Here is an 11,065-nt window from a genome sequence, read left to right on the forward strand (position 1 = left end):
GGTGCATATTTGGGTCTATTTTTTCTTCTATTAGGTGCAGGGTCTCTGTTCTAGTGCCTAAGTCTTTGATTCAGTTCGAGTTGATTTTTGTGCAGGGTGAGAGATAGAGATTTAATTTCATTTTGCTACATATGGATTTCCAGTTTTGCCAGCACCATTTGTTGAATAGGCTATCTTTTCTCCAGTGAATGGTTTTGGCATCTTTGTCTAGTATGATATAACCGTATTTATGTGGGTTTGTCTCTGTGTCCTCTATTCTGTACCATTGGTCTACAAGTCTATTTTGGTGCCAATATCATGCCGTTTTTGTTACTATAGCTCTGTAGTATAGTTTAAGGTTTCGTACTGTGATGCCTCCTCCTCACATGCTTTCATTATCTGGTACTTTAATCAATCCTCTTCTTCCCCTCTAGAAATTCTCATTACCATTTTGTATATTGATGCTTATTTTATTTACCACCACTCCCCATTTCCTTCCTTCCACAAACTTCCTACATCTCAGATCTGTCTGTTACCATTGTCTTCCTGCTTGAAGCATAGCAATAGATTTCCTGCAGGGAGAATCTGCTGGTGACATATTGTCTTAGGTTTAGCTTGTCTTTCCCTGGGTGCAGGAATCTGTGGTGGCAATTTTTTTTTTTTTTGGTACCTCAAAGGTACCATTCCACCATCTTCATCTTCTATGATCCATTATCACTGTTGAGAAAACATGTAGCTGTTGGCTAGAAGTCAGTCTAACTTTCATTCTTTAATGAGTATCTTGTCCCTTTTTCCCCCCTTTGGCTGCTTAAAATTTTTCTCTTTACCATTTTTTTTTTTTTTGCAATTTTATTCTCATGCATCCACTTGCAGATTTATATTTATTTATTTGTGGTGCTGGGGATCAAACTCGGAGCTTGTGTGTGCAAAGCAAGTTCTCTACCACTGAGCTATACCCAAGCCTGAGGGGTTTTTTTTTGTCTGTTTTTGTGCTTAGGGCCCCTGGATTGCTTTGATCTGTAGATTAATGTGTCTCTACAGTTTTAAAAAATTATCAGCTATATTTTCTTCCAGTGTTCCCTCTACCTCATCCCTTTTTCCCTCTCCTCCTAAGGAATCAATTAAATGTATGTGAGATTTCTCATTATAACCTTTTTAGGTCTTGCTCTCCTTTTTTTCTTTCTCATGTTCATCCTGGATAACTTCTTCTAATTTACTTTTCCACTCATTAACTTTCCCGAATGTTTTTTTTTCTCCAATCTGATGTTGAACACATTTGCTGAGTTTTTAGTATTATTTTAGTCTTTATTTATAAAAGTTCTATTTGTTTCTTTTTCAAATCTGCCATAACAAATTCTATAGTTTTTCTCTTTCCTGCAGATAGTACGAAGTTTGCCATTTATTTCTTTAAATATGGTGACTGTTGATATTGTGGTCTGTAAGATGCTTTTGCCATCTGAGATGTTTCTGTGTTCTGCTAATTCTGCTGATTCTCATTATGTCGTGCTCCCTTGTGTTGCTGCTAATCTTGGACAGCTTGCTTTCTTTGCTCTGGTAAAATGATTTATAAAGATTACTATACTATAGTCTGGTATAGATATGCTTCTATCAGGTACCTGGGTGCACTACCTGTTGAGTACTGTCTTCAGTCATTTTTGCAAGCTGAGATTCCTTGCTGATTCACTCTACAGAGTGAACCTGTGAAGGGCAAAGAGCCTCTGAAGGGTGTATTTTAGACCTATTTTGTCCTGATGTTGAAAATGTAGTTCTTTGAAATCCTAGGTTATACGAGAAAGTCTCTTAAAAATTTTCCACTTTGGACAGTTTAGAACTCTGACCTTGGCTATCTCTGGGTAGGTAACCTCAGAGCAGAAGCCCAAGTGAACTATGAGCAAAAATGCTTTCTGACCTAAGTATTGAAGTGTCAAATATTATAGCCATGTCTCTGATTATAGGTCTTTCCCCCAAAATGGGCCTGGGAACTTCTCACTGCTGTTTTAGCTGTTAAATACTTTAAGGAGTGTTGGAAATTATTTTAGCCTCTCTCTCTCTGTGTGTGTGTGTGTGTGTGTGTGTGTTTGTGTTGGGAGGCAAAGTTGATCTGAATGCCATAGATGCCAGGACTGGAACTTAGGAGCTCAGTGGTTGGTTTCAGTCTCCCACATCCTTGAATGCATCCAAGTTGGTATTGTGTCCCCAGAAGGCAGAGGGATTTGGGTGCTTGTGAAGTACTGTGCATGTGGCCATGAACTAGCACAAAGTAAAATGAAGAGAAAAATTAGTTTTGCTTAAATTTCTTACCTAATTTTGGTTAAGAATATGGTCCAAATCTTTATTAAACAACAAGTGCCTACATATCTCAAAGCTGTATGACTTCTACAAATCTTTATATAGGAAGCTGAGCCTGGGACTGGGGGCACAGCTCACTGGTAGAACATATGTGTGGGAGGCCATCCTCGCACGTGATTTGAGTTACCTCCCTGGCTGGGTGAGAGGCGCTTAGGCACAGCTGTGTCAGAGCTTTCCCCACCCTTCTCCAGGTTCGAGGGCTTGTCCGTGCAGACCCAGTCATCGCCCCTGACCTTGGGATGCTGCCCCCCTTAATCTTCATTGGATGGGATTTTCCCCAGAATTTTTTGTTCCCCAATAAAAGTCCACTCCCTGGCGTGTTCTCTCATTCTCGCTAGCCTCTTCAGTAAACCTTGCTACCATAATAGGTGGCTGGAGGCTGGAGCTAGGAGAAGCCGTCCTGGAGCTGGTTTAAAGGTAATTAGAGTCTTGTCTCTTTAATTCAAAACTCCCTAGCGGTTTCTCATGACTGGAACCTTCTTTCATGAAGCCGGCACAGGTCGCGGGCTAAACATATGCTTAGCCATAAAGTAGCTTCTAGCACCCAGCACCAAAAAAGAAAGAAAGAAGGAAGGAAGGAAGGAAGGAAGGAAGGAAGGAAGGAAGGAAAGAAGCTGAGTTCATGCAGTTTCTCCAATATTAACATGTTTATTGAATGACAGATGAATTTAAACAAGGGATCAGTCTTGTGACTGATCTTGATTCTTCAGAAAGAAACAACAGTTGCTCAGGCTTATTAGGAATGGAGGCTAAATATATTTTTAAATTTTATTTTTTATTCAAAAAATATCAGTGTTTTTCATACATGTCCTTTTGCAAAATTAACGAAGCAGAATATTTCCATGAAATTATTTAGGAATGATTATGCTGTTAAAACAAAGAGTACCATGAAGGTCAAAACTTTTTAAACCCAAATTACCCAAATATTTATATCTGAATATATAAGGTACTCCATAATTAACCCATTATAAAGTTTAATATCTGTGTGAATGATTTGAAGTGTCAACTCCCTACTGATGTGGGCTTCACATTTCAAAATCTAGCCTTTATTCTGTACGACAGGTAATATGTGTTTTTTGAAGGCTCCAGTACATCATACAAGAAAACATTTTTTTACTTACACAGCCTATGTGTTCATATCATTCAATTTTATCTTATTAACTCCTTATCTGTAATTTCACTTTTCATGGTTTCAGTTACCTGTGGTCAACCAATCTGAAATGTTATATGGAAAATTCCAGAAATAAACAACTCACAGTTATTAAATCATATACTTCTGGGTAGCATGATGAACTATCACACCATCCTGTCATTTCCTGCGCTGGACGTGAATCATCCCTTTGTCCAGGGTATCCATGTCATATATGCTATCCATCCACTCAGTAGCCACCTTGATTATCCAATTGATGGTTGTAGTATCACAGTACCTGGGTTCAAGTAACCCTTATTTTATTTAATAGTGACCCCAAAGTGCAAAAGTAGTGATGCTGGCAATTTCGTTACTGTATAATGTTATAATTGTTCTAATTTAATATGAATTATTATTGTTTATTGTGCCCAATTAATAAATTTGATTTTAATATAACATAGGAAATATGAAGTTCAGTACTATCTGTGGTTTCAGGCATTCAGGGGGCATCTTGGGACATACCTTCCACAGACAAGGGGGGGGTCCTATTCTAGAAATACTGAGTTGACTGTCCTTCGTTCTCTAGATAGCTCAAGTGAGGCAAGAATAATGGCTGTAAATACAGATCATGAGAATGTTATCTCTTCTGTCTGTGGTTTCACAGCCATGATTAGATCCAGTGGAGTAGAATGAGTGTCATGTGGATCTTTTGAGGTCCAGGACAGTGGTGCTCAGCAGCAAGAACTTCTTTCCTGAGGTTGTTTAAGAAGAAGACAAACTGCCCCTGCTGCCCCTGCAGCCTTGAGATGACCCACCCGTATTTCCAGAGGCTGGAGATTCTGGGTGACCCTTCAGTAGCCGCAACTGGTCCTTTTGGATGGGTCCTACAAATGGCTTTTGTGTACATATTCAGAACTGTGTTCAAGTAACCCTTATATCTCAAAGGGGACACCAGGTCTGTGTCCAAAGACTGCATGGTGAGTGAAATCAGAAGTGTGACCTCAGAGGCGATCCTGGGATCGGATGCTTGACTTCACCACCTCCTGCCTGTGATCTCAGGCCAAGATCTCACCTCTGTGCCTTGCTCTCCCCATCTGTAAAGGGGAATAATGATTGCATCCTCTTCACAGACTTGCTGAGAGGAGGAAATGAAGTCATCAATGGAAAGGATTTAAAATAGTTGCTGGCGTGTAAGAAGTACTCAGCAAATATTGGGGATCATCATTCAGGTTTGAGAAAATGTTTTGCACAGTCTTGGTTAACTCACCTGGGGACAGTGATATTCTTGAGAGAGAATTTAGAATGTAGTTCAGAAATAATTAAATGCCTTCCTTGATTGAAATAGAAAGGCAATTAAGACAATGAAGCATTTTTATCTGTGGTATCTAGGACATATTTTTCTCATTTTCACTCCGTAATGGGAAAGTGTGAAACTTACTCAGAGTGGTAGCAAATTACTCATTCTGAGGTCAATTGTTCCCCCAACAAACACATTTCAAATATGGAAGGTGAATAAGATCTTGGAGGCCTCAGAATCCAACGCTGGGTAGCATGATGGGAGGAATCAGGAAACCTGGATTCTAGTAGATGACTTTGGAAAACTCTTTAACTCCTTTGGGTCTCAGGCTCCTGAACTATAAATTAGGGTTGAAAATACAAACCCACAATGGTGGTGATGTCGAGCTGGTAGGAGACAGTGCATGTTACCGTGGCACAGTCAGAGAAAAGACCCCAGAGCTGGCCTTACAAGGGTTTCCGGGAGTCGCTGTCACAGGGGGTAACCCGTCATAGCACCTTGACCAGCCAGCCAAGCTCTAGTCACCTCATTCAAAAAAACAGTGTCTCAAATGTGTGTCTGGGAATGAACAGGGGCATGAAGGGAAGGGGACAGTGACAACCTAAAGTGCTGTACCTGTTGCAGACATTAATCCTCCCCAGGGTTATTTATCTGATGGTGTTTTTATTCATTTCACCAACATGAATTAGAAAGGCTCAATAAACAAATTATCCACAATCCCTGTCTTTAAACGGGGGGAAGCCTCATACTTACAGAAGGTCATATAGGTGCTTGGGTTTTATATCAGAAACACGATACGTATAGACCAAGAAACCTGGGATATTTACTATCCGGACCTTTATAAAGAACAGTGTGTAAAGTTGTGCCCTGGAGCTCTGGAATCCTGTGCCAGATCCTCTGATTAAGTCCACAGAGTGAGAAGGAACAGATCGAAGGCCTTGTGGGAGGACTTATAGACTACATCTGGAAATGTCTTTTCATCAAGGGAAGTTGGGAAATCAGTGGGCTATCTCCAGAGAGGAAAATGCATAACAAAAATGGTCCTGTACTAGACTCTTCATTTCACTCTTTGTGCTTTAACATAAGAATGGTATGCTTTACAGATGGATACTGGAGATTCAGAGAGGTTAAGCAACTCACCTCAAATTCACCCACAATCAAAATAACAGGGAGATTCATGCTCAGGATACCTGTGCTATTCTTCCTGAAAAAAAAAATTAATTTTGGTGAAATATGGAAAACATTTGTCCTTTTAACCGGTTTTGCAAGTACACACTTCATGGGCCTCTGAAATGCGTTTTAAGAGTGGAATGTCCCTAGGTTTGAATAAAAATTTCAAAGCTTAGGGTTTTTATTTCAATGATATACTTACAAAGCTAAGCACAGGTATCCTTAAATCTGAAAACTGACACAAAATTTCTGAGCTCAAGTTTTAGAATGTGTTTATTGGCATCAATAATGAGAAAGGTCAGGCTGGTAAGAAAGGAACAGAAGTAGCTTTGGTACTAAAATGATTCCTTTAAACTTTTCTTACACAATATGAATTAAGGAATGTTTTGTGGTAGTTGGAAAAAAAAAAAAAGTGAGCCATTGCTGAGGGCAGATTAAAGAAGCATGCTCTACTCCAAAGAACCTGCTTGACACTTGGATAGCAATGTAGTTTCCACGAAGCCATGTGGATTCCAGTATATTTTGTTACTGTTTATTTATAATCCTTTGGTTATGTGGTATTTTTCTTTTCATTTAATTTGGAATCTGGTTTCGCAGTTGCTCAATAAGTACATGTGTGAAGAATTCGTTCTTACTTTTATGCTTGTGCATATTTAAGTAATATTGTCAAATTGATTTAAATAAAACCATGAGGGTTTAGGAGGATATTTTCTCTTTCAAAGGTATGTATCTATATGATCAGTTTAAGATCCACCCTACAGAAGTAATATTCTTTTATAAAAGAATTAAATTTGAATCAAGAAGTCATACCAGTCAAGACAGGCTAATTTAAGCTTCAATAACAAGCAAGCCCAAATTCTCAGTGGTTGAAACCATTTGCTTTACATTAAATTCATTGCATCTTGGTATAGTACAAATCACCACATTGGGAAACAAACTGAGGCATTCACCTTCAGAAAAACATCTAGTCCAAGTGGAAGGAGTGTTCAGGTGGTTCTCTCCTTCCTGTACATGCTCTGGATAGAGGAACAGAGATCAGCAGAGCAAACTTTGAGGTAGAAGTATACCATCTTCTCAGATGCTCAGGAGACACAAAACAGGTGTTTGTTTATGGCAATAATGCCTGCAATAGAAGGCATCTCACATCTTTCCATACAGGAGTGCCCATGGCATTGCTTGACACTTCTATTCCCAACCAAAATGGCAGATGGATTTCTTCACAGGCAGTCATTGCTCTGGGGTTATAGCCAAACTGGGCTGCTTACCAGCCATATGATATGGGCACAGCTCAATCTCATTTCCTCTCTGGTGAAAGAGAGATGTCAGTTGCATGGTTTGTTGAGAGGAGTTCAAGCAATAAGTCATGTGAAACCCCTCTGTTAATTTTACATTATTATCTGAATGAAAGTAGTAGTAGTAGTCTTGGCGACCAGTCATACCACACCAAGGATCAAAAAGAAAAACCAAGATAGCAATGATTTTGCCCAACGGTGTTTGTCACACAATCAATATTTTCTCACAAAATTTCCTGAAAATTCATAAGAAATTTCCTTAGGTGTGAGATAATGAAACATGAAAGAATAGTTCATCAATATAGAAGCAAATTTCTCCTCTTGGCTTGAAAATGATAAAGCATTTTATATGGCCCCAAAACTATATGGCCCAATATTCTTGCAGAGTTCCACATAAAAAAAAAAAATTGAGGTTGAAGAAAAGAAGTACTGTCTTGCCTAAGAGGCAGTTTGAGTTAGAATCAGTCTGAAAAAAAAGTAAATAAATAAAAAAGTATTTCACAAAATAGTGCTGTGGGTAGAAACACAGGAAGATTATACCAAAACAACAACTTCTGAAACTGGTGTCATCTCAATACCTCAGAATTCCAGCTGAGAAGAACTGGATGGTATCCCGAATTACTAACTCTAATTACTTTTATTTCCCCCAAGCGTTAGTCAGTTCAGGCTGCTCTTACAACACACCACAGACCAGGTGGCGTCAACAACAGACATTTATTTCTCACAGTTCGGAAGTTGGGAAGTCTGAGATCATGTCGCCAACATAATCAGGTTCTGGTGAGGGCCCCCTTCCTGGCTTGCAGATGACTTTCTTCTTGCTGTGTCCTCATGTGGCAGAGACAGAGCTTGAAAGAGGGAGAAACCTTCTAGTCCTTTCTTCTTCTTTTAAGAACACTAATCCCATCAGAGGGATCCATTCTCATGACTTAAGTCACTTAAAACCTAATTATTTCTTAATTACCTTTGGGAGATATCTTTGGGTTAGGGTTTCAACATACAAATTTGGGAAGGGGGAGGCAATTTTGACGAGGGGATGGCACGTTTATGCCTCCATGACACTAAATGAGGAAATAAAGCTTGTCCTAGATAATGTTCCTTAAAGACATATTGATTGCCAGTTTTTTTTCCCCTTCCACCAGCCTGAAATTATAGAAATGAACATGATGGAGAGATCATGTTTTCCTACCAGTCCCTATGAAATATCCTGGTGTATCTATTAGTGGGCATACAGCTCACCAAAAAGACTTGTGGAGGTCTAGTAAGAGTTTTGAGATTCTTTGTAATCATTTTTTTTTATTTATTTTTTTTAAAGAGAGAGAGGAGAGGGAGGGGGAGAGAGAGAGAGAGAATTTTTTAATGTTTATTGTTTAGTTTTCGGCAGACACAACATCTTTGTTTGTATGTGGTGCTGAGGATCGAACCCGGGCCGCACGCATGCCAGGCGAGCGCGCTACTGCTTGAGCCACATCCCCAGCCCCTGTAATCATTTTTTGAAATTCAGTTCTCCTCATTTCACCTTTTTCTAAATGGTGCTTTGAACCCCAGACATGTGTGAATTGACTAAGAAAATAGATTTAGATTTCTAGTTGAACAATTTCATTATCTGATTATTCTAGTTAACTAGATGCAGAGATCTACATTTCACTCCAGGGGAATTTTATGATTGTTCACACACACACACAGAAAAAGTAAAGATAAGTGACCTCTCTAAATGTATTAGGCAGGAGAGGCTAGGTGACTCCTTTAAACATCTCTAACAAACACACTAATAAAGCTTGGCTTCCTAAGCATGCTAAATGCCCATGTGGGTAGGAGAAGTCTCCACTCTAAACCGTCTTTTCAAGGAGTGGCAGGTTTATGGAAACTCCATTTGGGGGTCACTACCTCCTACAGCCTAGGAAAGAGGATTTGGTGAATTGCACATTAGCTCTTTATCACTCTATCACTTTGTTAATGTAATTTCTTATGACATTAATAATTTATTAATATAATGTAATTTCTCATTTGCCAAAGCAAATCTCAGGGTCATAGCTAAATGTGGAGAGGACAGAATACTTCAATCTTACTATGCACCTGGAAGAAGAAAACCCAGAATATTGGTGAATGGGTCTAGTGACTACTGTGGGGGTGGGGAAAGAAGAAGAAAAGAAAACAGAACAAGTCTTCAAATTATCAAAAAACCAGTGTCTCACATTATTGATGTGAATAAAATCCCCAATCAAGGATAATAAAATGTTGTCAGCTATATGGTAAAAGGTCTGAACTTACATTTGTTGCAGGTAGTTTCCCAAATGCATTTCATGTCCATACAGAGCACTGCCTAAAATGGGAAGCAGGGACAAATGAACAGAACTAAATTGGGGCTGGGATGAAGTAACTAGAAATGGATTATGGGCCAGCTAAATGGGGAGGCACATTTATACCTTTTGTGGGTTTTATTGGCCTCATTTCTCTGAGGAGAAATCATGTGTTTATGACATGACTATACTAGTCAATAGTCATTTTGAAAGAAGGAAAGTAGTAATTTGAAAGTAGGAAAGTTACAGCCCGATTAGGCAGAAAAGTTCATTTTCACTTAAATTGCTAACAGGAGAAATTAATGGGTCATTCTAGAAACAGACCTTAAACTTTTAAAACTTATCCTTTTGGGGGAAATGTCTAAAGGCCTGGGATATGTTTAAACAAACCTCATTTGTTTCTTTTATTTGGGTACAATCATTTGCTTAGACACATATTTTTAAACTTTAATGTATTGGTAATAACAAAGTTTTTTGAGTGGGGAAAAACTCAAACTAGCTCAGAATCTCCCCTAACTAAAAAAAAGGTTCTGTACTTTCCAGAATAACAATCACATTTACAGTTTTCCTTTCAATCTTTCTTGGCCAAAGTCTACAAAGCAGGAGGAAAGGGTGAGAAGCAAAATCTGCTGATTTACTGTTTAATTGTATTTTTCTCCCTGCACCTGAAATTTTTACAACAAAGCAGGGTTAACATTAACACTCCAACCACCATAGAGTGAACATATTTTATCACATAAGTAATTTCCAAGATGAAAATAAAGATATTCAAATGTACAGTGAATTCTCTGTGATGAGGATTAATTTTTTTGTTTTAGTTTTTAAGCTATCAACAATTATATTTGGCATTATAATTATTGAATACTGATATCAAGCACTTCAATTTTTTCCCCCCTCACTTAACCTCACAGTAAACCTATTTTTCCAGATGAAGAAATTGTGGACAAAGCGAAGTAACTAATTAAGATTGGAATATTTGGGGGAATTAAAAATTGTGGTGACATTTCAGTCAAAGTGTCTGATAATTGCAATGCTTTTCCCAGCCCAACTCTAGAAGATCAAATTGAAAAAGGCAATAGTACATTTGTTCATAAATATATGAGTGAGTGGCCACTCTATGCCTTGTTCTGTCATAAAGTCAGTGACTAAAGAGCTGAAAAGTCTATAAGACACAGAGGTTGAGAAAAGTGGGTTCTGGTATCAGGCAGGTAGGCTTGGGGTAAGTTCTGCAATGGGACCTTGGATGGGCACTTGTTTTCTCTAGCTTCAGTTTCTTCATCTGTAAAATGGGAAATAATATTGAAGTAGGGTGTTGATGCAGTACATTGTATAAGATGCTCCATAATATGCACTAAATAAATACTAGATTTTATTGATGTTGGATAAGTCACAATAAAAACTGTAGAGAAAACAATATTTTCTTTATTAAATAATATTGTCCGATGTGATATGAGTATTAGGGACTAGGGACAGACATGAGCCTTAGAAGGGTTTGAAAGATGCCCTTTGAGTTCCATCTCCCCTTTGCCAGGTGGAGAAAGGAGCATTTTGG

At 38.5% G+C, this 11,065-nt stretch overlaps 1 long non-coding RNA gene across 1 annotated transcript; it reads right to left on the reverse strand.

Annotated features, from left to right (window-relative positions):
* Positions 1–3,855: 3,855 nt before the first annotated feature.
* LOC125620499 lies at positions 3,856–8,502 on the reverse strand. The gene is made up of 2 exons (XR_007352235.1): positions 5,895–8,502; positions 3,856–4,551 (listed from the first exon to the last, which is right to left on the reverse strand). It is a non-coding gene; the product is annotated as an uncharacterized LOC125620499 (long non-coding RNA).
* Between the last annotated feature and the right edge of the window lie 2,563 nt (positions 8,503–11,065).

Source organism: Marmota marmota, unplaced genomic scaffold, assembly GCF_001458135.2.
Source record: "Marmota marmota marmota unplaced genomic scaffold, marMar, whole genome shotgun sequence".
Lineage (NCBI taxonomy): Eukaryota > Metazoa > Chordata > Mammalia > Rodentia > Sciuridae > Marmota > Marmota marmota.